At 39.4% G+C, this 27,291-nt stretch overlaps 1 protein-coding gene across 2 annotated transcripts in view; it reads right to left on the bottom strand.

The window, feature by feature from the left end:
* LOC130915860 (uncharacterized) overlaps nt 1–27,291 on the bottom strand; it is a 486,296-nt gene that overhangs the window by 306,581 nt on the left and 152,424 nt on the right. Inside the window, exons 1-2 of one of the 2 annotated variants that reach the window (XM_057836022.1) lie at nt 20,769–20,830; nt 19,514–19,567 (exon numbers count right to left, since the gene is read on the bottom strand). The gene's annotated coding sequence lies outside the window, so the exon portion shown is untranslated. Of the gene's footprint in view, nt 1–19,513; nt 19,568–20,768; nt 20,831–27,291 lie in introns of those variants that run through there. The other variant, XM_057836021.1, reaches the window with a different exon arrangement.

Below are 27,291 nucleotides of genomic sequence, written 5' to 3'. Positions count from 1 at the left end.
GGAATTTGAAAATGTACCATCACTCAAACAGTTTTCTAAGGTTTTTTGTTTTTAAATAGCAGATGACAATGAAGAAATTCTGTTCATATATCCATGCACTTTATTACAAATATAAGGTGAGGGTATTTGCTGTGTAGTAAACTAAACACTAAATCCGATAATGTGTTACATCCAGCGTATGAAACCCCAAAAGGGTCAAAATTAAATAAAAACATTTTGAAATAAATACCATTTTGATAAATAACAAATTGTTTAATATGGCCCTTAAATCTTAAAATAAGGTAACATTATGAAAAGGATTTTATAAGACAAAAAGCATTTTTCACAAAGTGTTCATTTCACAATGCTTTTTTCCACAGTAGCATTTTTGGTAACACTTTACAATAAGGGTCCCTTAATTAACATTAGTTGAACATGAGTTATTGTGTTAAAAAAATGCATTGAGTAACATTACAATAATTTAAATTATTTCTTATCAATCATTTATTAATATATTAATTAACATGAGTTAAACCATTAATTAATGCATAACCACACAGTAACTAATGGTTTGGTAAAATTAAACAAATATATAGGGTTAGGGTTTAGGGTTTGTTAACTTAAGCATTTACTGAATGTTTTTTGGACCCTTATTGTAAAGTGTAGCACATGTGTCCCTTAACTAAGAAATTATAAATGCTTAAATTCTCCCCCTTAACCTTTATTAACCATTACTGAATGCTTTTTTTTTTTTTTTTTTTTTTTTACCAAACTATTAGTTACTGTCTGGTCATGCATTAACTAATGCATTAACTAATGTTAATGAACATATTACTAAATGTTAAATAAGGGGTTATATGAATTATTGTAATGTTACTTAAACATTAGTTATTGTCTTAAAATGCATTAACTAATGCATTAAATTCATGCATTAACTCATGTTAACTAATATGATACTAAATGTTAGATAAGGGATTAAATGAATTATTGTCATGTTACTTAAACACAAGTTATTGTCTAAAAATGCATAAACTAATGTTAATTAAGGGATCCTTATTGTAAAGTGTTACCGCATTTTTATTTCTTAATGTCATTTTTCAGCACAATGAGATTTTACAAGATAAAAAGCATTTTTCACAAAGTAATTTTGTCTTTGAAAACACTCTTTATTTTGTAAAAAAAAAAAAAAAATCATAATAATATTACCTTATTTTACAATTTGAGCGTCATAATACACAATTTGTCTGTTACTTATCAAAATGGTATTTATTTCAAAATGCTGTTTTTATTTATTCAATTTTGACCCTTTTGGGTTCCATACAGCAGATGTAAAAGCAATACAAAGGGTGTGATAGGAAGTGAAAATATAATACACTTTTGAATACACAAAATGAAGTATTATACAGAACTTTCAATAGGTAACATTTATGTGATATGTTGTAATGTTTGTAATGTTAATGTAATGGTGGAGGGGTGGGGGTGGGTGGACATTCAATTGTGTTACAAAGAAGTCAAAAGTTTAAAGTGATAAAAATATACTGTAACTGGTAACCGTGTTCCACACTAGAAAATATCTGTGGACTTGCTTGACAGAAGAATAAACAGTTTTTACAGTTTTCAGAAAATAGGGGAGGAAAATGTTTGAAAGGCTTGATTGTAGCTCTGTTGCTTGTTGACTGCTTTTGGGTGCTATAACATTTTATGTTGTATGTTTGACTTTAATTTCATCGGTTTTACAACAGCACATTAGGGATTTTCTGGCTAAAGGTGTATCACTCAACAATTCGCTGAGCTGCTGCTGCCAAAACTATTTAATCACACTTACTGAAAGCATATTAACATACAGTAAAGAGCCACTGACACCAGGAATTAAATTGATTAATTGCTACGTTGTAGCCTAAGAATTCAGTGACATGGTTCAGAAGTCATCACCTTGATCTTTTTTTCAGTTAACTGGCAATGCACAATATGTAGCCCAGTAGGTTTGCAAAGTGTTATGAAAAGTGTTAACATTTCAGTCAAAACAGCATGAAAGATTTTACTGAGTGTTTTTTTTTGTTTTTTTGTTTTTTTTTTTTTTGGTGGGGGGGTTGGGATTTTCATCAAACATTTCAACCAGTATATATTTCCTCAGACATAACTAATTAAAGACTTCAGAAAAAACTTGACCAACTGCAATTACATTTGATAACGACTATATTTTTCAACATATTGAGTAACAGTTTATAGTGTGTACCTCATTAGGTGCCAGTCCGCATGCCAGAGAAGTATTCTGGAAGGGCTACCTGAGGTTGAGGTACTCTCGAAAAAGCTGATTCTTTGAAAAACACAAATGTGCCATTCATTTTCCGCTTCCTCCTCCAGTGATGCAACAGCTCCCTTACACTTAGTAAAGGAAATTATCAGTGACTGCTAAATGAAGCCGAGGCCAGTTCAACATCAACACCCAGTCATTCTATTATTACATCACTGTGGAAAATGCATGAAGCACCTCCAAAGGTGTAGCTCTGTAATGTATCAATATGTAAGACCCCAAAGTTGGCAATTATGTCTACACCAAGGAATGGACACAATTCACTATATACCATGAAGTTCTTGAAAGATTCCAACTCAAAATGTCAAACAGATACTGTATCTATGTTTAATGTCAATTGTGTGACTAACAAGTTCAAAATGAGCTACAGCCGCCCGGCTCCCTCTACTGGCTAATTTGGAACCAAAAGGCAACAATAAGTATACAATTAAGGAGTATAATTAATCAGCCCTGAGGCAAAATAAGCATGAGTGCGCCCCAACACACTAAGGCTAGGTTCATACCGCAGGTCTTAATGCAAAAGTCCTTTTTTTTCATGTTGTTCCGACATGAGTGAAGCATTAACTTGAAGGTCTGAATGGGACAAGTCGCATAGAAGTGGGCCATTTTAAATCCAATCTAGATCAATTTCGTGAGTGGTTAAAATTCAATCCGCATGTGTTCTGTTAATCCATAAAAACTTTGACAGGGATTATTTAACTCCCTTATTTGTGTCCTCTTTTTGGAAATCAAAATATGATGCCCCAATGACGTAAAGCTAGCATCTGTGGTCATTTGCTTTGATGCTTCTGCGCATGCAGGTTTGGTCAGCACGAATCGGACTGCGAGTTAGTGAGCATGCATAAAACATGGATGGGCTCAATGGAAAAAGGCAGTCTGAACAGGCACGCCAAAAAAAAACAGATATGAAGAAAAATCAGAACTGTGAATGAAGACCTGCGGTCTGAACCTGGTCTAACAGGCTGCTGGCCATGTGTACATGCCCTCGACTGGCAAGCTCAGAATCAACTGGGCATATAAGTCCACCATTAATTAATCAGGCCTAATACAAAGAATCAAAATGAGGATGTAAAGCATGTAGCTTTATATGAAGCCTCAACCTCAAAACTGTGAGGAAGACAGGTGAACTACTTCTCTATGCTTTCCACTTTAGAAACGGGAAAAAATATGTTTCCAACTGAACTAAACCTTTAAAATGATATTACTGTTGGAATGCTTCCTGTATAGAAATGCTTTTGTCACATTTTAACAGAGGCAAATTAAATCCCTTGATTCCACCTGCACAAGTGCAGCAGACTCACCGGTCCACCAAAGCAACTCTCCCCGGACAGCAGTACTCAGACGGCAGCCACGCGCCGTTAACATCAGGGCTGAGTTGGAAGCGGTGCTCAACACGTTCTTTGTTCTTTTGCTATATGCTACAAATAACGGCACCGTAGCAGTACTTTCTGGGTCTAATGTGTTTTATTTAGTAGTTTGGTGTCTCAATATTAAACACGTAATCTTAAATAAGCATGAGTCGCGACACAAACTGCATCTCGTTCAGACCTTAAATGAGCTCGAGTCGCGAATCCTAAGTCTGCCAGTGCCCTCTACTTGCAAATTCCTAATCTAAACCAGGCTTTACTGGCTAATAATTCCACAATTAATCAATCACCCCTCATAAAAAACAAAAAATCAGGCTCAGAGTATCGATAGCTACTGGCAGCTACATAGCCACGTTTTAAGACGAGATCGGTTAGTAGTAGTGAGTGTTAAGTGGCCCTTTGCATTGTCCCAGAATCCCTCAAGCATTCATTCTGACCACCAATAGCCATTTGAAAGACACCTCATCAAAGACAACATGTGAACTTTAATTGGTGTTGGTGCTTGAAGGGACTGTCACTGCTCCTAAACCTTTCAACCAAGTCTAATATGACTGTAGAGCGCACACACAGTTTACCAATCTGTGATCATAAAAGTCGTATTATGAGCAATATCAAGCCAAATTAAAGTCATTTCAACAACCTGAGTTGCAACTTCATAGGTCTTCAGCCTGTATAAATCAGAGAGGGCTCTGAAGATCGACATCCCAGGAATACGTACATTGACCAATTTTCATTCTGATCCATCAACTTTAGCAATTTTAGTTAGTTTCCTCCCCAAGAACAAGAAAAAAGTGAGTTTTTGAAACTTCAGTCTAGGCCATTGCTTCTCAATTATTTTCTGTTACGCCCCTCCTAAGAACTGCTGTGAACTGAGCCGCATTTTGTAATTCTATGGTCAAGCTAGCCACACTTTCTTTTCTGTTGCGTATCCCTTTCAGGTTTTACCGCACAGCGACGGACGGTGTAGGTGTGGTGCAGTTTGGTCTTTATGCTAAAACATGGCCGTTGTCGCGTTCTGCTGCTTGTCAGAATTTGTTTTTGTTGCAGAGCCGGCTATGGGGGCGTGCCGACGTCGCACCTGCAGCTAATGCCTGCTCGTCAGCTATAGTATATAAACGCAGGCTATCCGGGAGAAGAACGCCGAGATATTTCCCTTGCTGGTCGCCATTAACACGTACTGCTTTCGAGTTGCTTTGTATTTGCCTTCTAGTTCGTCGGACGTCTTAGTTTTGTGATCCTCTACCTTGTGCAGGTATTGAGTGTATTTTTGTTTGTCTTTTTGGCTCTCTGCCCTCCGCTCGGTTTTCGCGTTTTTGATCCCCGTCGACCTATTTTGTCACGGACCCCTTTTGTTATTCCCTTTTTACCGCGTTCGTGTGTTTCGTTTTATTTGTGATTAATAAATCCCCGAACGCTTCCCCTCTGTTGTCTGTTTTTGGGTTCAATCTTGTTCTCCGCATCCGCGGATCTCAACAGCCGTGATGTTACGCGAAAGTATAGCCTGGTGGTAAAGTCGCCCGTCTTGTATTTTTCTCAATAAATAAAAATGAATGATAGCTGCCTGACTAATAGAAACACTATTGTAAAATCAAGCACCCATTTTCTATAATTGTGTGAAGTATATTAACAGATCATATTCAATTTGTGCAAGGATTTACAGAAACAGATGGAAAATGTGTAGCTGTCTGAATGAAAAAAAGAAAAATCCACAAACAGCAAGGACAGTACTACGAATGTACACTGATAATGAACAAAAAGGTCAAATGACCTCACAGCTATTTAAGTTTGAATCAAGTCACTCAATGAAATAATCATGAAAAATTTGAAAAAATTATATATAGATGAATTGGAAAACGAAGAGGTGTGCCCCAACCTAAAATAAGAATACTTCAACCCTGCACTGGTTTTGGGTCAAAAGATCAAATGGTCTAGGAGCTAATGAAGTTATTTAATACATTTAAAAAATGATTTAAAATTATAAATAGATCATTTGGAAAACGAAGAGGTGTGCCTTGATCCCCAAGTGCAGTACTTCCACCCTGCACTTGTTTGGGGTCAAAAGGTCAAATGGCCTAGGAGCTATTGAATTTTAAAATTACTCAAATTTTTTTTTAAATCTTCAAAAAATTATGGAGAGATAAAACGAAAAACTAAGAGATGTGCCTTGATCTCCTAGAAAAGTACGTCCACCCTGCACTGGTCTGGGGTCAAAAGGTCAAATGGCCTAGGAACTATTGAAGTTTGAATTCACTAAATATATCTAAAAAATAATTTAAAAAGTATGAAGCGATAAATTGGAAAACTAAGAGGTGTGCCTTGATCTCCAAGTAATCTAATTCCACCCTGCACTGGTTTGGGTTCAAAAGGTCAAATAGCTTAGGAGCTATTGAAGTTTAAAATTACTTAAAAATGTTTTTAAAAATCATTAAAAAATTATGGAGAGATAAAACGGAAAACTAAGAGGTGTGCTTTGATCTCCTAGTAAAGTACTTCCACCCTGCACTGGTTTGGGGTCAAAAGGTCAAATGGCCTTGGAGCGATTGAAGTTTGAAGTTACTAAATAAATCTAAAAAAATCATTTAAAATTTTTGAAGAGATAAATTGGAAAACTAAAAGGTGTGCCTTTAACTCCAAGTAAAGTACTTTGACTCTGGACTGGTTTGGGGTCAAAAGGTCAAATGGCCTAGGAGCTAATGAAGTTATTTAATAGATTTTAAAAATGATTTAAAATTATAAATAGATCATTTGGAAAACGAAGAGGTGTGCCTTGATCCCCAAGTGCAGTACTTCCACCCTGCACTTGTTTGGGGTCAAAAGGTCAAATGGCCTAGGAGCTATTGAATTTTAAAATTACTCAAATTTTTTTTAAAACCTTCAAAAAATTATGGAGAGATAAAACGCAAAACTAAGAGATGTGCCTTGATCTCCGAGAAAAGTACGTCCACCCTGCACTGGTCTGGGGTCAAAAGGTCAAATGGCCTAGGAACTATTGAAGTTTGAATTCACTAAATATATCTAAAAAAATCATTTAAAAATTATGAAGCGATAAATTGGAAAACTAAGAGGTGTGCCTTGATCTCCAAGTAATGTAATTCCACCCTGCACTGATTTGGGTTCAAAAGGTCAAATAGCTTAGGAGCTATTGAAGTTTAAAATTACTCAAAAATGTTTTTAAAAAATCCTTAAAAAATTATGGAGAGATAAAACGGAAAACTAAGAGGTGTGCTTTGATCTCCTAGTAAAGTACTTCCACCCTGCACTGGTTTGGGGTCAAAAGGTCAAATGGCCTTGGAGCGACTTGAAGTTTGAAGTTACTAAATAAATCTAAAAAAATCATTTAAAATTTTTGAAGAGATAAATTGGAAAACTAAAAGGTGTGCCTTTAACTCCAAGTAAAGTACTTTGACTCTGGACTGGTTTGGGGTCAAAAGGTCAAATGGCCTAGGAGCTATTGAAGTTTGAAATTACTTTTAAAAAAAATTAAAAATTCATTAAACAATTATGGAGAGTTGAATTGGAAAACTAAAAGGTGTGCCTTGAACTCCAAGTAAAGTACTTCAACATTGCATTGGTTTGGGGTCAAAAGGTAAATGGCCTAGGAGCTATTGAAGTTTGAAGTTTTTAAATACATTTACGGCCATGTTTTTGCATATAGAACAACTGCACCACACTTACGCCGTCTGTCGCTGTGCGGTAAAACCTGAAAGGGATACGTAAAAGAAAAGAAAGCGCGGCTGGCTTGACCACGGAATTACAAAACGTGGCACAGTTCACCGCAGTCCCTGGAAGACGTAAATGCCCCCCCCTCCCCCCCAACTCTCTGCCGCCACTGTAAATAATATCACTTTTCTATAAAATTAGAAGTACACCGCTGCCTAACATAAGTGTCCTTTCTTTCCTTTAAAAAAAGTAATATTTTAACATTTGTTTGTAACAAAAGTGCATCAATTTGCCTGGAAAAGAAAAGTCACATCCAAACTGTAAAAGTACTCAAGGTACTTTTTTGACCATTTGATACTGAAAAATAAAATTTGATAATAAATAATAATAAATTCAAATTGATAAGCAACATTAAGGGGACAATATGCCAAACAACTTGAAAAAACAAAAATAATAGAACGAAAACGAGTGTCATTGGACGGAGGGGCAGTTTTTATTTTTGCTGCATGCAGTATGCATGGTAAACAGTGCACACTGGTTTACTGATGTAACACTGACAAGGCGGGACGATTGTTGTCAATATTCAGCAAGTTTTCACTGAAATACATCAAGCGGCTTATCAATGAGATTGGGGTCTAATGTTTTTTAAGCGACGTCTTAATCAATTTGGCTTCCCGCTGTCTGCTACAAACAATTTTAGACACAGTAAACTGAGTGGTCTTTCCTTGTCTCCCACTGTATTAAAAGTCAAAGCCAAACGGCACATTCTCGGCCACGGGGGGAGAACCGGAGGTGAGGGTGGTCATCGTGATGCTCCCAGCCGAAAATGGTGCTTCTCGGGCCGATACGTGAGAACTAAAGACAGTGTGTTGCTGCGTGAGCCCGTCCCGAAAACAGCGCACTATTCTTCATATCTCTTTCTCTTTTGCTGTGTGCTCTTGCTTGGTTAAAAAATACTGCGCACACTCTGAAAATGAGCGCGCCACTGCCACCCACTGAGTGGATGTGTAATTACACTTTATTTTATTATGGCAAAAAAGTATGTTCCCCCAAGTCACATGCGCCACCCCAGCATCACTCTGCGTCCCCCTGGGGGGGCGCGCCCTACTATTTGAGATGTACTCGTCTAAGCGGTCTAAAAATCATTGTTAAATATGCTGTTATTAAATATGCTCTGGTGTAATACCCACAGTTTTACTCTTTTCATTATTGTCAAAAATATAATTGTGACCTCTAACGCAATAACGAATGACCAAACTGTGTTTTTTTTTTTTTTTATTGCATTGTCCCCTTTAAATAAATTAAAAACTTCAAAGTTTGGTTGAGGATTATGCTTATACGAAGGTTTAATACACACAAATAGGCACAGTGATCCCAGGGACTGGAATGAATTCTTTCAAAAGAACACAACAAAAGCTATGCAAGAAACACGTCTGTGAATAATATCTTTGGTGCATTTTTTTTTTTTTATATATATCACCCCCCCCCCCCCCCCCTTATTCCAAGGCCCCTTCTCGTAACAGCTACTCTGTTACAGTATTTCCATCGTGACATTTAGTTGCAAATACGAAAGGTGCTTGTCAAAGAAATTCCATGCCACCTTATTTTCCAGGTTCATTGCAGAGACTGTAAATATGCCAGTAATGTGAAATGACATTGAGGCATGCCTGATCCCGGATGATTCTTCATCACTGACACAGGTGATTCCACTATATCAGATACGGAAACAAATATAAATTAGTAGTAATGTGGGCAAAGACCATATGAGTTTTATCCTTGAATATAATATTCAGAGACGAGACAACACAATGGATGTTTTTATACATAGCCACCACTCAGGTAACGGGACCAGATCAGAAGTGGAAAAATGTGGATCGGTGCATACCTAGTAGCAACACAAGTCTCAAACACCTCTTGGGGTAAACACCTATGTGTCGCTTTTCTTTGAGTTTCTTTGTGGTTTTTTTTTTTTTTTGTTTGTTTGTTTTACAATGATGATTCAGTACTCTATTGGGAAGCCGGAAAGAAATTCAAAGAAAAATTGTGTTGTTTTGGATATCCAGCCAACAAATACACCCTAACTTAAAATACATTTTACATACACATTTTGAAGCAGACTTCCATTTATTGAATAAAGACTGTCACAAGAGAAATCGCATAATCTCCTGCTTAGCAAATAAGCCATATAAACTCAAAGCAAAAGCATCTGTTTTTTAAAGGAGCCATGAGGGAGTTTCCGCTTTCTCTTGGTTACATAAACAACAAAGCTTTAAGTTCCAAATTCCTTTAACAGTACAGCTACTGCCTGGCCACTCTGAGAAAGTGCTTCCGCCTTGAACTGCTTGCCTTAATAGGCTATGCTGTCCAGCAGTGGGCGGACTGCACTATTCAAAATACCCCCACAAACGAGGCCTATTGATTGTGCAAAATAAGTACACTTCAATGAAAGTTTAGCAACACTGAATTATAAATTGGTCCCCTGTACAGATGCATAGATTTATATATTTAAAATAATAATAATAATAAATTTGAGTAAAAATACAATGAAATTTAAAAAAAAAAAAAAAAAAAAAGAAGAAGAAGAAGAAAAAAATACCATAAATATAAAGTTCACTTTTCAAAATGTGTACCTGAACTCTGCATATGTTATATGTTGAGCACTGTATATAAATATTTTTTCACTCATTTCTATTGAAATTACTAGCAAGCCATCTAGGGCAATTACAGCTTTAAAGGCAATCATGAAAGGCTATATAAAAGCCTTATAAAGAAATGTAAATATAAAACCAATACCGTCATGTTACTTTGAAAACACAGCTTACAAGACCGCATCTCGTTAAATATATTTACATCTTTCAAACAACCTATGGCATTTAACAAGTCCAAAGGCTTTTTTTCAAAAGCAAAAAAAAAAAGGTTTTATTTGGGAGACATACGCAAAGTAAGATTTCCCTATATATACCCAAATACAATTTATTGTATGTGTGTGCGTGAAAGTGTGTGCATGTGCGAGTACTGCTTTAAGCAAAATGTGAAATACACCAGCTTTGATCTTGTTTTAAAGGCAGACAAACTCATCTTTAACCATTAAAAAAAGACAAAAGATACAAAGGCCTTTCCACATTAAGACCTAAAACCCCATCCAAATCCCTGCAAAACCCTACAGGACATTTCGTTAAGGGCAAATGGTTCCCTTTCTTAACTCCTGATGGCTAATTGCTCTGGCAGGGCTCAGAAGGAACTGCTGAGTGGCCTCAAGCCCAGTTTCCACTCCATTCAAATTTCCACGCCTTCTCTTCTCTTGTGCTCTTTTTGCAACTTTCATTCTTCACATCTTCTCCTGACTCGCTCCAAAGTTACCAAACTACCTCCCTCTCTTTCTGCCCTATGAGTTTTAAGTCTGTACATTGAAGAAAATAAGTATTTTAAAACCCTGCTATTTTACAAGTTAGTTACACTTAGAAATCATGGAAGGGTCTGAAATTTTTGTCGTCAGTGCATGTCTACTGTGAGAGGAGTGATCTAAAAAGAAAAATCCAGAAATAACAATGCATGATTTTTTTAACAATCAATTTTTGTGATACAGCTGCAAATACGTATTTGAAAACCTGTCTATCAGCTAGTATTCTGACCCTAAAAGACCTGTTAGTCCGCCTATTAAAAAAGTCCACCTCCACTCCATGTATTATCCTGAATCAGATGCATTTTTTGAGGTCGATAGCAGCATAAAGACACCTGTCCGCCCCATACAATCAGTAAGACTCAAACAAAAAATGAAAGAAGCTAAACATGACGGTCAATCTCGATGAGTACTATCCAACTACCAACTACAAACCTCCTCCCTTCCACCTTCTTCCCTCACCCTCTGTTTAGATGACATTAACTCTTGGTTCTCCTCTAAATTCCTCCTACTCAACAGCTCAGTCCTCCTAGTTGGAACCGCCACCATGTTATCTCATTTCAATAAGTTCTCTATTACCATCAACAATGTACCAATCTCTCCTTCAACTCAGGTTAAGAGTTCGGGTTTTCATCCTCGACAGCACGCTCTCCTTCCGGTCACATATCGACGGCATCACCAGATCCGCCTACTTCCACCTTCGATATATTTCTCGTCTCCTCCCTTCCCTCACCCGCAATACCGCTTCCACCCTGGTCTGCAGGGGTCCCCAACCTTTTTTGCACCACGGACCGGTGTTATCTGGGTCTTTTTTTCACAGACCGGTGTTCTGACAAATTTTGCAACCCATCAAAAATTGCAACGATGCGGTTCTGCGCATGCTCGTAACGTTAACCATAGCCGCAAAATGCGCAAATGCAGCGATTCCAAAGTAAACACTACAAACTTTCTTGAAAGAAAGGAATATTAGCTTACGTTTGATCATGGAAGGACTCAGATACATCCTTCCATGTAAACTGCACCCAACAACTGCACACCGCTCTCACCATTAACGACTTCGCCTTATCGTTAAACATTAATTAAGAAGCCCGCTTCACAAAGATACGATGTTGGAAATTGTAGCAAGGTTTTCAATGCTCTTGTCGCGATGTCAGGATATTCCAGAATGACTTTAATCCAGAACCTCGGTAGAGTTGTTGTCTCAAATGTACGTTTAATAAGGTCGCCGTCATTTACGATCTCTACAAGTTGAGCTTCCTGTTGCACAGACATGCTCGAATCACTCGGTTTATTCACAAACGGGTCACGAAACCACTGCTTCGCAGTTCGTGGGTCTTCGAGGTTGTAGGCTCGTCAGGTGCCCTTTTCGCCGTAAAAATATCCTTTTCGCCGTAAAAATATCTCCAAAGACATCTGTTTTCTAGTTATCTTCGCTCGTGTGGGGGCTAATTATTTCCGGGAACAAATGTGCTGCACCCGCGGCCTAGTAATACGTTACTATCGAGGACAAGCGCACATAGATATATTATATAAACAAACAAGATGTACTGCTAGCAGTCCAATCAATGGATTTCTATGACGACATTGTAATCTATCCCGTAGTATTATATCTAGAGTAGACAGGGATATTGGTGTGTTAAGCAGGGGCACAGGGTTAATTCGGCCAGAATGTGGTTGTTATTAAATTATTATTTCTGTGCGGCCCGGAAGCAAATGCACCGGTACCGGTCCGCGGCCCGGCAGATGGGGACCCCTGGTCTAATAACCTCCCGGCTCCATTACTGTAACTCACTACTCTTTGGTCTCTCTAACAATTCCCTCCAAAAACTGCAGCTCCTCCAGAACTCAGCAGCACGCCTCATCACCCGGACCTCTGCCACACACCACATCACCCCAATCCTCCGTCAACTTCACTGGCTTCCAGTCAAAGAAAGAATCAATTACAAGATCATCATCATTACCTTCAAAGCACTCCATGGCTTGGCCCCTCCCTACCTATGTAATCTACTCTGTTTAAACAATCCGCCCCGTCCACTTCGCTCTTCCACTATCCTTTACCTTTCCGTCCCCCGTGACCATTTCTCCACCTTTGGTTCCAGAGCTTTTAGTCACTGTGCCCCCCAGCTCTGGAACTCCCAACCCCCTGACCTTCGCAATATATCTACCCTCTCACTCTTCAAATCCAGACTCAAAACACACCTGTTCACGCTTTCTTACCCACCATGATCCCCAGCTCATTTATATCTTTGCGTCTCTGTATTGTGCTTTTAATCTTTTTATGATTGTTTCGTTGGTATTGTGATTCCATCTGTCTTGTGAAGTGTCTTTGTGTGCCTTGAAAAGCACTCTAGAAATAATAATATTATTAATACATTTTATCTAAAAAACACCATCCCTACTGTGAAGCATGGGGGTGGTAGCATCATGCTTTGGGGGTGTTTTTCTGCGCATGGGACTGGACGAGTGCACTGTATTAAAGAGAGGATGACTGGGGCCCTGTATTGTGATATTTTAGGGAACAACATCCTTCCTTCAGTCAAAGCATTGAGGATACTCGTGCCTTGGTCTTCCACCACGGCAATGACCAAAAGCACAAAGCCAGGAAAACCAAGGAGTGGCTCCGTGAGAAGCATAACAAGGTTCTAGCGTGGCCTAGCCGGTCTCCAGTCCTTTGAAGGGAGCTCAAACTTCGTGTTTCTCAGCGACTGCCCAGAAACCTGACTGATGGGTGGGCCAAGATCCCTCCCTGCAATGTGTGCAAACCTCATGACAAACTACAGGAAAGGTTTGACCTCTGTAATTGCAAACAAAGGCTACGGTACCAAATACAGTGGTACCTCGACATACGATCGCTTCAACACACAATCTTTTCGACATGCGACGTAAAATTTGACTCGCTATTTGTTTCTACATCTGACGAAATGTTCGAAATATGACGATTTATGACAGCGTCGCAATTTCATTGTTTTCCACACACAAGGCAGATTTTCTTGTGAGAGAAATCAACATGGGCTCCAAGAATGTTAAAGCAGGTGGTGAAAAAAAAAAAGGTGAGGCTTACCAATGGAAAAATATGAGCATGGGGTCGCGTCTGTGAACTGCTTAACAATACTCCTCTGACCTCCGTTTGCCAGTCTTTATAGAAAATCTCGCCAAAGAGATCGCCAGCTTCATCAGTTTTTTAATCATTTATTTCCAAACTTGTGCAACACAACACGCCAACAGCCCGCAACAATAGGACGTTAAAAGTGAAAGGAATGTCTCAACTGTACTTTTTCACTCTGCCGTCAGCCCCGCGGTGCATTCAGGTACACCACGCAAAATACGACTGCCACATTAGAATCCGATGTTACATTATAACAGGTATTATTTTTATTATTATTACTATTATTATTCCGATTTTTATTCATAATGTATTTGTTTTGCTCTTTGTACTTGCTATTTGCAATGGTAACAGCAGTATTTATTAAGTATTTAGTGTAGGTTTTCGAGCTGTGGAACGAATTAATGGAATAATAATGTATTCTTATGGGGAAATCCTGCTCGACATACGACCATTTCGACTTACAGTGGGGCAAATAAGTATTTAGTCAACCACTAATTGTGCAAGTTCTCCCACTTGAAAATATTAGAGAGGCCTGTAACTGTCAACATGGGCAAACCTCAACCATGAGAGACAGAATGCGGAAAAAAAAAAATCACATTGTTTGATTTTTAAAGAATTTTTTTGCAAATCATGGTGGAAAATAAGTATTTGGTCAATACCAAAAGTTCATCTCAATACTTTGTTATGGAGGTCAAACGTTTTCTGTAGCTCCTCACAAGCTTTTCACACACTGTTGCTGGTATTTTGGCCCATTCGTCCATGCAGATCTCCTCTAGAGCAGTGATGTTTTAGGGCTGTCGTTGGGCAACACGGACTATCAACTCCCTCCACAGATTTTCTATAGGGTTGAGATCTGTAGACTGGCTCGGCCACTCCAGGACCTTGAAATGCTCCTTATGAAGCCACTCCTTTGTTGCCCTGGCTGTGTGTTTGGGATCATTGTCATGCTGAAAGACCCAGCCACGTCTCATCTTCAATGCCTTGCTGATGGAAGGAGATTTTCACTCAAAATCTCTCGATACATGGCCCCATTCATTCTTTCCTTTACACAGATCAGTCGTCCTGGTCCCTTTGCAGAAAAACAGCCCCAAAGCATGATGTTTCCACCCCCATGCTTCACAGTGGCTATGGTGTTCGGATGCAATTCAGTATTTTTTCTCCTCCAAACACGAGAACCTGTGTTTCTACCAAAAAGTTCTATTTTGGTTTCATCTGACCATAACACATTCTCCCATTCCTCTTCTGGATCATCCAAATGCTCTCTAGCGAACCACAGACGGGCCTGGACGTGTACTTTATTCAGCAGGGGGACACTTCTGGCAGTGCAGGATTTGAGTCCCTGGCGGCGAATTGTGTTACTGATAGTAGCCTTTGTTACTGTGGTCCCAGCTCTCTGTAGGTCATTACCAAGGTCCCCCGTGTGGTTCGGGGATTTTTGGTCCCCGTTCTTGTTATCATTTTGACGTCACGGGGTAAGATCTTGCATGGAGCCCCAGATCGAGGGATCAGTGGTCGTGTATGTCTTCCATTTTCTAATAATTGCTCCCACAGTTGATTTCTTTACACCAAGCGTTTTACCTATTACAGTCTTCCCAGCCTGGTGTAGGTCTACAATTTTTTTCTCTCTGTCCTTCGACAGCTCTTTGTTCTTTGGCCATAGTGAAGTTTGGAGTGTGACTGACTGAGATTGTGGACAGGTATTTTATACCAATAATGAGTTACAACAGGTGCCATTAATACAGGTAACGAGTGCAGCCTCGTTAGACCTCGTTAGAAGAATTTAGACCTCTTTGACAGCCAGAAATCTTGCTTGTTTGTAGGTGACCAAATACAGTGCCTTGCAAAAGTATTCGGCCCCCTTGAACCTTGCAACCTTTCGCCACATTTCAGGCTTCAAACATAAAGATATAAAATTTTAATTTTTTTGTCAAGAATCAACAAGTGGGACACAATCGTGAAGTGGAACAAAATTTATTGGGTAATTTAAGCTTTTTTAACAAATAAAAAACTGAAAAGTGGGGCGTGCAATATTATTCGGCCCTCTTGCGTTAATACTTTGTAGCGCCACCTTTTGCTCCAATTACAGCTGCAAGTCGCTTGGGGTATGTTTCTATCAGTTTTGCACATCGAGAGACTGACATTCTTGCCCATTCTTCCTTGCAAAACAGCTCGAGCTCAGTGAGGTTGGATGGAGAGTGTTTGTGAACAGCAGTCTTCAGCTCTTTCCACAGATTCTCGATTGGATTCAGGTCTGGACTTTGACTTGGCCATTCTAACACCTGGATACGTTTATTTTTGAACCATTCCATTGTAGATTTGGCTTTATGTTTTGGATCATTGTCCTGTTGGAAGATAAATCTCCGTCCCAGTCTCAGGTCTTGTGCAGATACCAACAGGTTTTCTTCCAGAATGTTCTTGTATTTGGCTGCATCCATCTTCCTGTCAATTTAACCATCTTCCCTGTCCCTGCTGAAGAAAAGTAGGCCCAAACCATGATGCTGCCACCACCATGTATGGCAGTGGGGATGGTGTGTTCAGGGTGATGAGCTGTGTGACTTTTACGCCAAACATATCGTTTTGCATTGTGGCCAAAAAGTTCAATTTTGGTTTCATCTGACCAGAGCACCTTCTTCCACATGTTTGGTGTGTCTCCCAGGTGGCTTGTGGCAAACTTTAAACGAGACTTTTTATGGATATCTTTGAGAAATGGCTTTCTTCTTGCCGCTCTTCCATAAAGGCCAGATTTGTGCAGTGTACGACTGATTGTTGTCCTATGGACAGACTCTCCCATCTCAGCTGGAGATCTCTGCAGTTCATCCAGAGTGATCATGGGCCTCTTGGCTGCATCTCTGATCAGTTTTCTCCTTGTTTGAGAAGAAAGTTTGGAAGGACGGCCGGGTCTTGGTAGATTTGCAGTGGTCTGATGCTCCTTCCATTTCAATATGATGGCTTGCACAGTGCTCCTTGAGATGTTTAAAGCTTGGGAAATCTTTTTGTATCCAAATCCAGCTTTAAACTCCACAACAGTATCTCGGACCTGCCTGGTGTGTTCCTTGGTTTTCATAATGCTCTCTGCACTTTAAACAGAACCCTGAGACTATCACAGAGCAGGTGCATTTATACGGAGACTTGATTACACACAGGTGCATTCTATTTATCATCATCGGTCATTTAGGACAACATTGGATCATTCAGAGATCCTCACTGAACTTCTGGAGTGAGTTTGCTGCACTGAAAGTAAAGGGGCCGAATAATATTGCACGCCCCACTTTTCAGTTTTTTATTTGTTAAAAAAGTTTAAATTATCCAATAAATGTTGTTCCACTTCACGATTGTGTCCCACTTGTTGTTGATTCTTGACAAAAAAATTAAATTTCATATCTTTATGTTTGAAGCCTGAAATGTGGCGAAAGGTTGCAAGATTCAAGGGGGCCGAATACTTTTGCAAGGCACTGTACTTAGTTTCCACTGTAATTTGGAAATAAATTCTTTAGAAATCAAACAATGTGATTTTCTGTTTTTTTTTTTTTGCCACATTCTGTCTCTCATGGTTGAGGTTTACCCATGTTGACAATTACAGGTCTCTCTAATCTTTTCAAGTAGGAGAACTTGCATAATTGGTGTTTGACTAAATTCTTATTTGCCCCACAGTACAGACAAGATCCTGGAATATAACTTCGTATGTAGAGGTACCACTGTATTTACATTCATTTTCTCAGGTGTTCAAATACTTATTTGCAGCTGTATCACACAAATAGCAGGGTGTCCAAATATTTATTTTCTTCCCTCTATCTGTCTTCTTCTAAATGTTGGTTATTTTCTCCTCCTCTTCTGTTTTCTTTTAAGGTCTATTTTCAACTTCTCTCAATCAACCTGTTCTGAAGCAGCCTCTCGAGTTTTCTGCTGGATGGGATTCACCAACGGGGGGAAAATCAAGAAGTTACGGTGGGTTCCAAACCAAATTTAACAACCTTACTTTTTGATGTATACATCTCACTAATAGCTATTTTGAGTCATGGTATGCCTTACAGAATGGCGAGTCCAACAGCCCTCCTGGGCGGCAAAGTATGCAGCCTGCCAAAAAGAGACTTTCAAAGCAGAACCGTGATAATGAACTCTGGGGATCAATGACCAACCTCCAGGGTTAATTCACATCTCTAATTGATTCCACCTAGCATTACTCACACAAACTTGCACAGCCACCAAAACTGTACAAACGAGCACACATGCAAATAATATGCATGTATCAAACATCTGGACATGCAAACTTTAACACTGGGTCAGGCCATCTGTCTCCTAATATCCTGTCATGGCAAGGGCAGTGTCAATTAGGGGACAGGGCATGGTTGTGGGCAGAGGTCGGTAGTAATGCGTAACATTTAGTCCGTTACATTTACTTGAGTAAGTTACAAAGAGTAGTTTGACTAAGCCATACTTTTTACTTTTGAGTAGATTTGTGAGGAAAAAACACTACTCTTATTCCGCTACTTTGGGCTACACTAGTTGTTACAGTTTTCCTCTTTATTTTACATACAGTTTTAGATTCTACTTCTTTTTTTGGCTGAGATGCCAACAGTGGCTCAACCAGTTTTACCAATGAGACATCGCAACAATAATCACATGACTCCATTATACCAATTAGACTCAAGCTTGCCGTTCTATGATCACGCCAGCCTTTTCAACCATGTGATGTCTTTAAAGCTCCGTAAAAAAATTAAGTATTTGACAGAACGCCGCCATCAACATGACTCAAAAGCAAAGATTTCAATCTCTCTCCAAGTTTTTATTTGGCACCGATTGGCCACGGAAAACCGGAGATGTGCTTTTAGTTTCATAATTATACTATTTGGATGAATAATGCTTAATTTCTGTAGATTTTTTTTTCCCTCTCGATGGAATTTAATGTTTGTTTTGTTTTTGTTTTTTTGCATTTCTTTGGCTTAATGTAGTTATGTAATATGTTGTGGTACAATATACAGGAATAATAACAGTTCATATAGATAACTTTGTGCTGAGAAAAAAAAATACCATTCTTTAAAACATTTTTTTTTTAAAACAGACATCTTAAGCAGTTACTCACAATGTTACTTATTACTTGAGTATTCTTTTCACCAAATACTTTTTTTCTGGTACTTGAGTACATTTTTTGGATGACTAACTCTTACTTGAGTAATATTATTTTGAAGTAACGCTACTCTTATTTAAGTAAAATATTTGGCTACCCTACCCACCTCTGGTTGTGGGTGAAGAAGGAACACGCTGCAGTCCATCAGGGACTGTGGATCAAAGAGGCTATTGTTTTCATTAGTTTGCTATCCATATCTCATCGAGTTTGCGAGCCACGCTGAAAGCAGATCACTGACTTCTCACCTCTAGTTGTGTACGAGTAGAGACCAATAAAATCATTGATTAAAACAGGCTGCCACATACTGCATTAAAAGAAAAACATCTTGAGTATAATTAAAGCGCAAAATGAGCCATTAAAACTCACGGCATGCTATTCAGACAATGTGGTAGGTGGAATGAAGTGGAAGTATGGATTAAAATTAAACCACACCGTAGGGCTTAGCAGATACAGTAGATTGTCTGAGTTTGTGCGTGCATCCATGTCTGCTTCCTGTTAGGTGTGATTCAATATTTAATACCAAAGCACAAACAACTTTCTTGAAAAGGGACTTGAAACATACCGCTACGTCTTTTGGTCTTTGGCAAATCAGTCGAGTCGAAGGTCAAAACTGGAACTGGAAGAAAGAAAAGGGAGAATATGTTATGCAGCTGTAGCTGGATCCAGCCAATATACTGGGTCATCTTCGGGACATGTACAGAGAACTACAGTACCCATTCTCTTCACTGTAAAATACAATATTCATTTTAACTCTCAGATGGAAAAGAAAAGTATATATGTAATTGGAAGTCTAAAAACCAACTTATTGTGCATGAGCAAAATCCAAGTTGAGATCACTGAATAAATAGCAATAAAACAAATCAAATGCATCAAGAGTTTTGTCAGAACAACTAAAAGAGTGAGCATTAGTCTTTTACTTTACATGCCAATGAAGCTGAATGTTTTTAATTAAAAGCTGCTCCACAAGTACAAAAGGAGTATATTCTACAAATCAACATAGACAATGACATGACCTCAAAACCCCAGTGATCTTAAGCATCTTGAATAACATGTTGTATCGTTCAAAAGTCGGGGACACACTGTGAACAAATCTGATGAACCCTTGAAAATAGTGAGAGATGACAGAATACATGTACATATTTAACCTTGAACCGCAAAGTTTCTCTTGAAATGGATGAACTTGTTCTTTAAGATTTCTTACTGAAGTTAAACAGAGTCTGACTGACACTTGGTACCACTGCCATCTTGGCAAATTTATCCTTTGAAATCGATAGAATAGCCGTTTTGAGACTAAACCATGAGCTCCAACGTTATCAAATGTGACTGTGGCTCTTAGTAGAAGTGAAAGGGAAGAAAGCCTTTTGACTTTTGCACAGTATAATATAGTCAACAGCCTGTTAGTCACACTTCGACATGTACTAAGAAATTTGAGGCCCACCGAATTTGTAATAAAGTGTGTTTCTGCTGCATGTAATTATTTCAATTTTGCTCCTTTTCCTTCCTTTTCAACAACATAACAAGAAAGTAATGTCCAAAATACTCATTTTAAAAAGCACAGACCACATCAACAAAGGGAATACCATTTGTTAAAAAACATTAAGTTCCGAGGCAACACGGTAAATCACTGGGCATGTTCGCCCCACACTGAAATCAAGGTGAAGGAGATAGACGGTGCCTATGAGAAAAGGTACTAACTGTTACTATTACTCTAACACATTTAATATAATCAACAAGGAAATAGTATCGTTTCTCGTATTTACTGTTTTACTTTTTGTAATACTCTAGCACACCCAATATAAAATAAATAGCACTTATACCATAGTTAAGAAGACAAGCAGAATATTGGGCACAAGACGCCTTCTTGTCACGGAAGCCCACCGTGTGCATCCTGCAACTGACTGAGCAAGATTGACGCTGACAAACCCACGTCTGCACCACCAACTCTCTTAACTCATTCACTCCCAGCCATTTTCACCAGCGCAAGGCCCTTCCCTCCCGGCCGTTTTTTCCAGATTTTGACTGATTTTGCAAGGCCCACAGAAAATTCTGTTCCATTGCTATATAAACATGGAACCCACCAAAAGAAAGATTAGACTCCCTTCTTCCAGCAGAAAAAAAAATTAAGTTCATATCTTTTTCCATTCTTTAGAAATCAGTATTAGAAAATAGCTTAGTTTGAGCAATTTTCCAATTTCTGATGAAAAAACGGAGAAAATGAGCTTTTTGTAAACGCATACATTTCAAACATAGGTTTGACTTTAACACGGCTATTTTTTGCTTCAGTGACATCCCAAACATCTGAATAATGTTTTCCTTTTACAAAATAACATGAACAACCAGCCAAATAGAGCTTTTGATAGCAAAGTACCAATTTATTCACACATGACTACTGAGAGATGACGGTTTGTCGCCGAGATGACGCCGTTGTCGCCACGTCAGCCGTGTAAACTTTTCCCTCATCGTTGTCTGTCTCACAAAGATGGATTATTTTTGCGTTTCTGCGGGGTCTGCTTGGCGAGCCGCTTTACTGAGGGTCTCACTCGTTTTGCGCAGTTTTGCAACGCCTGGCGTTCCAGGCGTCCTCTCGTTGTTTTGTTCGGTCGGAGCGCCGCCTGACATCGTGCCAGCAGCGCTCCGACCATGCTGCCCGGCCGTTCACTGCTGTTGAATCGGGTTGCCTGGTCTTGCAAAATGCGCTACTGCCCTCCAGTGGCCAGATTTATTGCTTTAAAAGGGGTTTGGAGTGTTGTTCTTTGTTTCTCAGATACAGTGGAAGGTATATATGCTTCTTGTTAAAAAAAAAAAAACGCAAAAGACGTATAAATACGTTTCTGGGACAGTTAAGCATGTAAAGATAGAACGTATTTATACGTTTCCGAGAGCAAATGAGGTCATCAGTTCTCTCGGACAGTCCAGAACAAATGGCGGGACGCCCTGTCCCAACACAAGGAACACCAGAGAACGCCTGATATCAAGCTGATGACACGACTGACTCCAAGAGCCCCTTTGACGCTGTAGTGGCAAAATACACAACCCTCGTTGCCCTGACAACAGTAACTCCTGAATCCTCCTGTCCAATCCACAAACAGACAATAATCCTAAACAGCCCAAACTACGATATAATATTATCCTAAATACACCCTTCTTCCTGCCTACGGCCCGCCCCGCAAGAGCCTTCAAAAGACTGAATGTTTAACTAAGCATGGCCATCTTTTCTCGGGAACCTTTTGTTGACTTGTGATATGGTTACCTTGCCTCCTTGCCTGAGTCTGTTTGTTTCGCCTTGCCGTTTGATCACTGTCAACCTGAATAAATTGTCAACTTTAGCATTTTTCCAGCTTCCAAAATGGAGTCAGTACAAAGGGTTAGGGCTAAGGTGAACAGGCGGAGTTTGACATTTTGGCCGGGGTCTCGCCGGCCTGGGTCGTTGGATCTGTGCTGGCGCAGGTCCGGCGGTTCGGCTGGCGTGATTCCAACAGGTTCCAACGGGGTCTGTCCTTCTTGTGTGGCGTTTGCATGTTTGCCCCATGCCTGTGAGGGATTTATCTGAGTACTCCGGTTTCCTCACAATAACATGAATGGTAGGTCAATCGAATACTATAAAATGTCCATAGGTGTGACTGATTCTGAAAGGTTGTAAACTAATATATAGTTTAGGGTCTATGTAGACTCCGGCCCATAGTCAGCTGGGATTGGCTCCAGCAGTCTTGTGTCCCCTGTACATGATTTCAGTAGTACAGATGATGGATTGATGGGTTATGAAAATATTAATATCACAGGTTGAACAAAAGTGTCCCTTGAGACTAATATTTACAAGGCTATTTCTGAAATGTTGTTAGCCAATACCTTAAGTGCATGTTCAATATATTGGATAGCATAATACATTCTAATGCTCTTCAACATTTGTCAAGAAATGTGGAATTATTGCTGCTACGTTCAATCACCTGTACAAGTTGCATTTCAAATTAAGATACATGAAGTGCTTTGTGCAGCACGTGTCTGAACTTACAGTCTACATCAATGAACAGATGCATTATAACATTCACAGAGCTAAGGACTAGGCAGACCCTGTGCGTTACTCTTTAGACTTGGAAAGACTTGAGAGTTGAGGATGAGAATCTGTGTGAAAGATTGCATCTACTCCAAAACCACTGTGTATGGAGTCTTGGAACAATGCACACATGAAATACGCAATTGAAAGCATTCCAGTCTTTTATTGGATCAAGACAGTTCTGTTACAGAAATAAATTCAAGAGGTTGGCACGCGTTACTTTTTTACTCAACACATTCTGTTTGCAGCCATCTTGGTTCATTACCCCTTTGAGGATGCACAAAATAGCTGTATGCCAAAGAACGCATGGCATTGTGGCCCTGTGTTTCCCAGTGCTTCACAAATTTGATAAATCTGATCTAATAAGGGTGGAAGACCTGTTTCCAGAAGTAAGCGAGACCTGGGGCTTAAACGATTGCTTGGCCTTGTGCTGCTGTTAGTCTTCCTCTCCAGTGTCGGAGGTTTCCTGCCAAGATGGACGAGTGCTTGGCCCCTGGTTTCACATTTTTATTACAACCACACGTAGCCAGTCTTTTCTCTGCTCGGTTTCATAACTTCTACCCGGACAATATTGTTTCCATTGACTCCAACATAAACGTAAAGAGTCAGTAATAAGCCAGCAACATGCTGATATGTGTCAAAGGCTGCTGCATTTTGCATCAGCATGTGAAATCCAAACGAAAAGATGGAATATTACCAATGTGAACTCCACCAGTCAAGAGTTTGGCATGCTCGGTTCTAAATGATGTACGGTGCAACCCAAGGCTAGGACAAAAAAATAATGTCATGTTCTTAGCTTTTTATAAACTTGTTGCCACAATCAACATCTCTGATATGAAACACAAAAAGTAGTTTATTTGTTGCCTGTTAGACAAAGAGTGGCGAAGCTGAATTGTTCACAGTTGCTCACTCACATGAGATCCATTTAACTGGGGTGGCTGAGAGTTTGTTCTGGCCTGTGTATCCTGGCTTTGTAATGTGGAAAGTATGGAAATGAACGTGCTCCAGCAATTGACATCTGACAGGCTTTGATGTCTGATGAAGGACAGAACCGGACAACTATGGGATTAATATAAACACAATGTGTCAAGTGAAACATTGTGTTGTTGGATGGGAAATAGAACTTAATAATTGTAGTCTGTATATGTCACAACGTGGGTTAATGTCACAGATACGATCAGGCTGTGTTTGGGTTTCAGGGAAAAAAAAGAATGTGTTCATTGACTGTGGACCACATTGCTAATAGTGCGGATCGAGCATACACGACAGAGTTGATTGCAATGGCATGTTGAAGCCATCATAGACACTAATTTATTAGTAGGATAGCCATTCCCCATTTTTTAATACCATTTTTATACCTTTTTTTATACCAAATACCAATTGATTAAAGGTCCTTCCTTCCTCATCCTCACTAACATGTAATGATTTGTTAGTTTAGTTATCATTTTCTGTTTAGGGAATTGCTGTTTAACAAAAGCACAAAAATATGAATGAATACAGTACAGTATATTTAGATCAGTGGTTCTTAACCTGGGTTTGATAGAAACCTCGGGGGTTTGGTGAATAAGTCTAAGGGGTTCGGACCCCAGAGGTCTATTTTCATGTACTGACTAAATCAATGCAAAGTGGCGTTTTAGACCAGGATTTTGACTGATTTTGCCCACAATTTTATAGGCTTTATTCTATTTCTTTAAACTGTTAGTCCTCTATCTGATGGGAGGAGAAACTGGTTATCTCAGTGGAAGGTTGACTCGCACTAAGTATGAGGAAGTACAGTATAACAGACTAATGGGCAGCATGGACTCAAATTTTGACCCATTTAAAAACAGGCTGTCAAAATGAGAAATTTGAACAGGAATTTGCTTAGATAATCTTAGATATGTTGATTTTGAATGTTGTTTTTTTGTTTTTTGTTTGACTTAATTATCCAATTCCGAAGGGTTCTGTGAATGCACGTAAAACTTGCATTGAGTTTGGTACCTTTAGCAAGGTCAAGAACCACTGATTTAGATATAGCAGAATGTCTGAGTGAACAAAACTCTTGATTGAATCCACATTTGGAATTTTATTTTTTTTACCCTTTTCAAAAAAAATATTCTAATGATGCAACAACACATCAAAGGTTTGTATGGACAGAATTACACAATCCAAATTTTGGGGGAAAAAATCAGTTCATAGAGAGTTTGCAGTAAAGGTTTTCATTTGTGAAACCTGACCAGTTGTCTACATTTTCGGAGACAATAAAGATGCAGTGATTGTTGTTGAGCCATGAGAACAATCTACTCCCCTTAAAGTGATCCCAGAGAGTTGACCAATGATTCAAACAACTGGAGGATCTTAGATATTAATTTTCTGAAAGACTGACAAAAGCAGCATGACATATTTGAATTTCTGTTTGCAATTATGTAAGTAATTAACTCCAGACTTTTTCAGCATTACAATGCACATTATTGGACTCTGGTGTATTGCAGTCTTTGACTAGCAAAATGAATATCGGTTCCAAATAAAGACCTTCTAATCTTAAAGCGCCTCTGCAATGCAACAAACATTTTCAATTATTCTATAGTGTTGTACATAAAGAATGTCAGCAGCCCCCCCCAAGGCTCTATTGATTTTAGGGTTTTCTTCCTAATTGGGTGTAGACCAGTGCCCTAGTCTGATCCTCGAGAGCCCCTATCCAGCTTGTTTTTCATGTCTCCCTTCTTTAACACACCTGAATCAAATGATCAGCTCATCAGCAAGCACTGCAGGAGAGTGATAATGATTTGATTATTTGATTCAGGTGTGTTGGAGGAGGGAGACATTGAAACCAAGCCGGATCAGGGCTCTCGAGGACCAGACTTAGGCACCTCTGGTGTAGAAGATTTTGTAATACCACCATTTCCTTTTGGAAAAAGAAATTTGATGCTAGCACTGCAGGAACGGAGATATGTTGCCCTTTAGAAATCATTTTACACAATATTTTGTGTATTGTGTTTTCTGTTAGATGTGCTTGCTTTTAAGCAGTTAAAGACTGTTTGAATGGTCATGGCATCGTGTGACTTAATAAAGAGGATTGTGCTTCTTCAAGATTGAGGTGGCTATTGATGCAGCAGTCTAGTGTTTCATTTGGCACATAATTTTGGAGTGCTTCTGTGTCTGTGCTGGTCTGGAAAAGTAGGATGGATGCTTGACGTGAGTGGGGCTCTGAACAACCAAACGTACATATCAACAATGCTCTGAGGCTACATGTACACCACGACGGATAATGGCCTTAAACGTGTAATTAGTTGGACTATACGGCATCTCTTCTACACTAGTATGCCTATTATCCCAATTAGTTGTTAGACAGATAATGTAGACGGGAAATGTTACACGTTGCTTAATATGGACTGCTTTCTCCGTACAACAATCAGATATTGAGGAAGTGACGTCATGCCGTCCCCATTTTTAGTGTGGCATGACGGCATCGTAAACAATGGAGGGGGACGATTACGACGTGGCATTCCTGCTCCTCTTTTCTTTTCCACACATTTTTCTTGAACCTTCAAACTACATCGCAATAATATGCTTCAATTCAGTGCCCATTTGTGGTCCTACCATCGCAGATGAAGCGTTTTTTTACAGAGCTTGTCTTCTGCGTTTTCTCCGATCAGCCAGCTGCAGGGCTGGCCCCACCCAACTCAATGCCGACCGAACATGAGTACATAAAAATGCGTAGAGGATAATTCGAAAAGTGACCTACGTGGTATTCCAGTCAAAGAAGCGCGTGATCAGTTTTTTTCCATGACATTTCTGCCTGTCAAAACTGCCGCCACTTCCAGGATCACCACTATTATGCACAAGCAATAATCAATCACAAATCAGCGACTTCTCGTTGAAGCCAAGCATGCTCTCCCTTCACTCTCGCTCCTGCATGATGCGTTCAGTGGAGTTCACGAATAAATAACAGTGATCACAAAATAATGACAGTCTAGAACAGGGGTGGGCAAACCGGTCCTCGAGGGCCGCAGTGGGTCCTGGTCTTTGTTCTAACTGATTCAGCACAGACAGTTTAACCATTAAGGTTTCAGTGGAAATAAGAAGCACCTGACTGCAATTAACTGATTGTACTTGTAAGAAACCAGATTGGTGAAAGGCTGTCCTCATGAAGGGTATGAACAAAAACACGCACCCACTGTGGCCCTTTGTGGAATAGTTTGCCCACACCTGGTCTAGAAGGTGTAGTAATTTTGAAATTTTCCTCCGGCGAGTAATGAGTTTCCAGTTCAGAGGTAAACCGCGTGGGCGATGACGTAACATATGAGGCT

This window comes from Corythoichthys intestinalis, chromosome 5 (assembly GCF_030265065.1).
Source record: "Corythoichthys intestinalis isolate RoL2023-P3 chromosome 5, ASM3026506v1, whole genome shotgun sequence".
In the NCBI taxonomy this organism is placed as follows: Eukaryota; Metazoa; Chordata; class Actinopteri; order Syngnathiformes; family Syngnathidae; genus Corythoichthys; species Corythoichthys intestinalis.
This window is presented reverse-complemented; position numbering and strand designations above follow the sequence as displayed.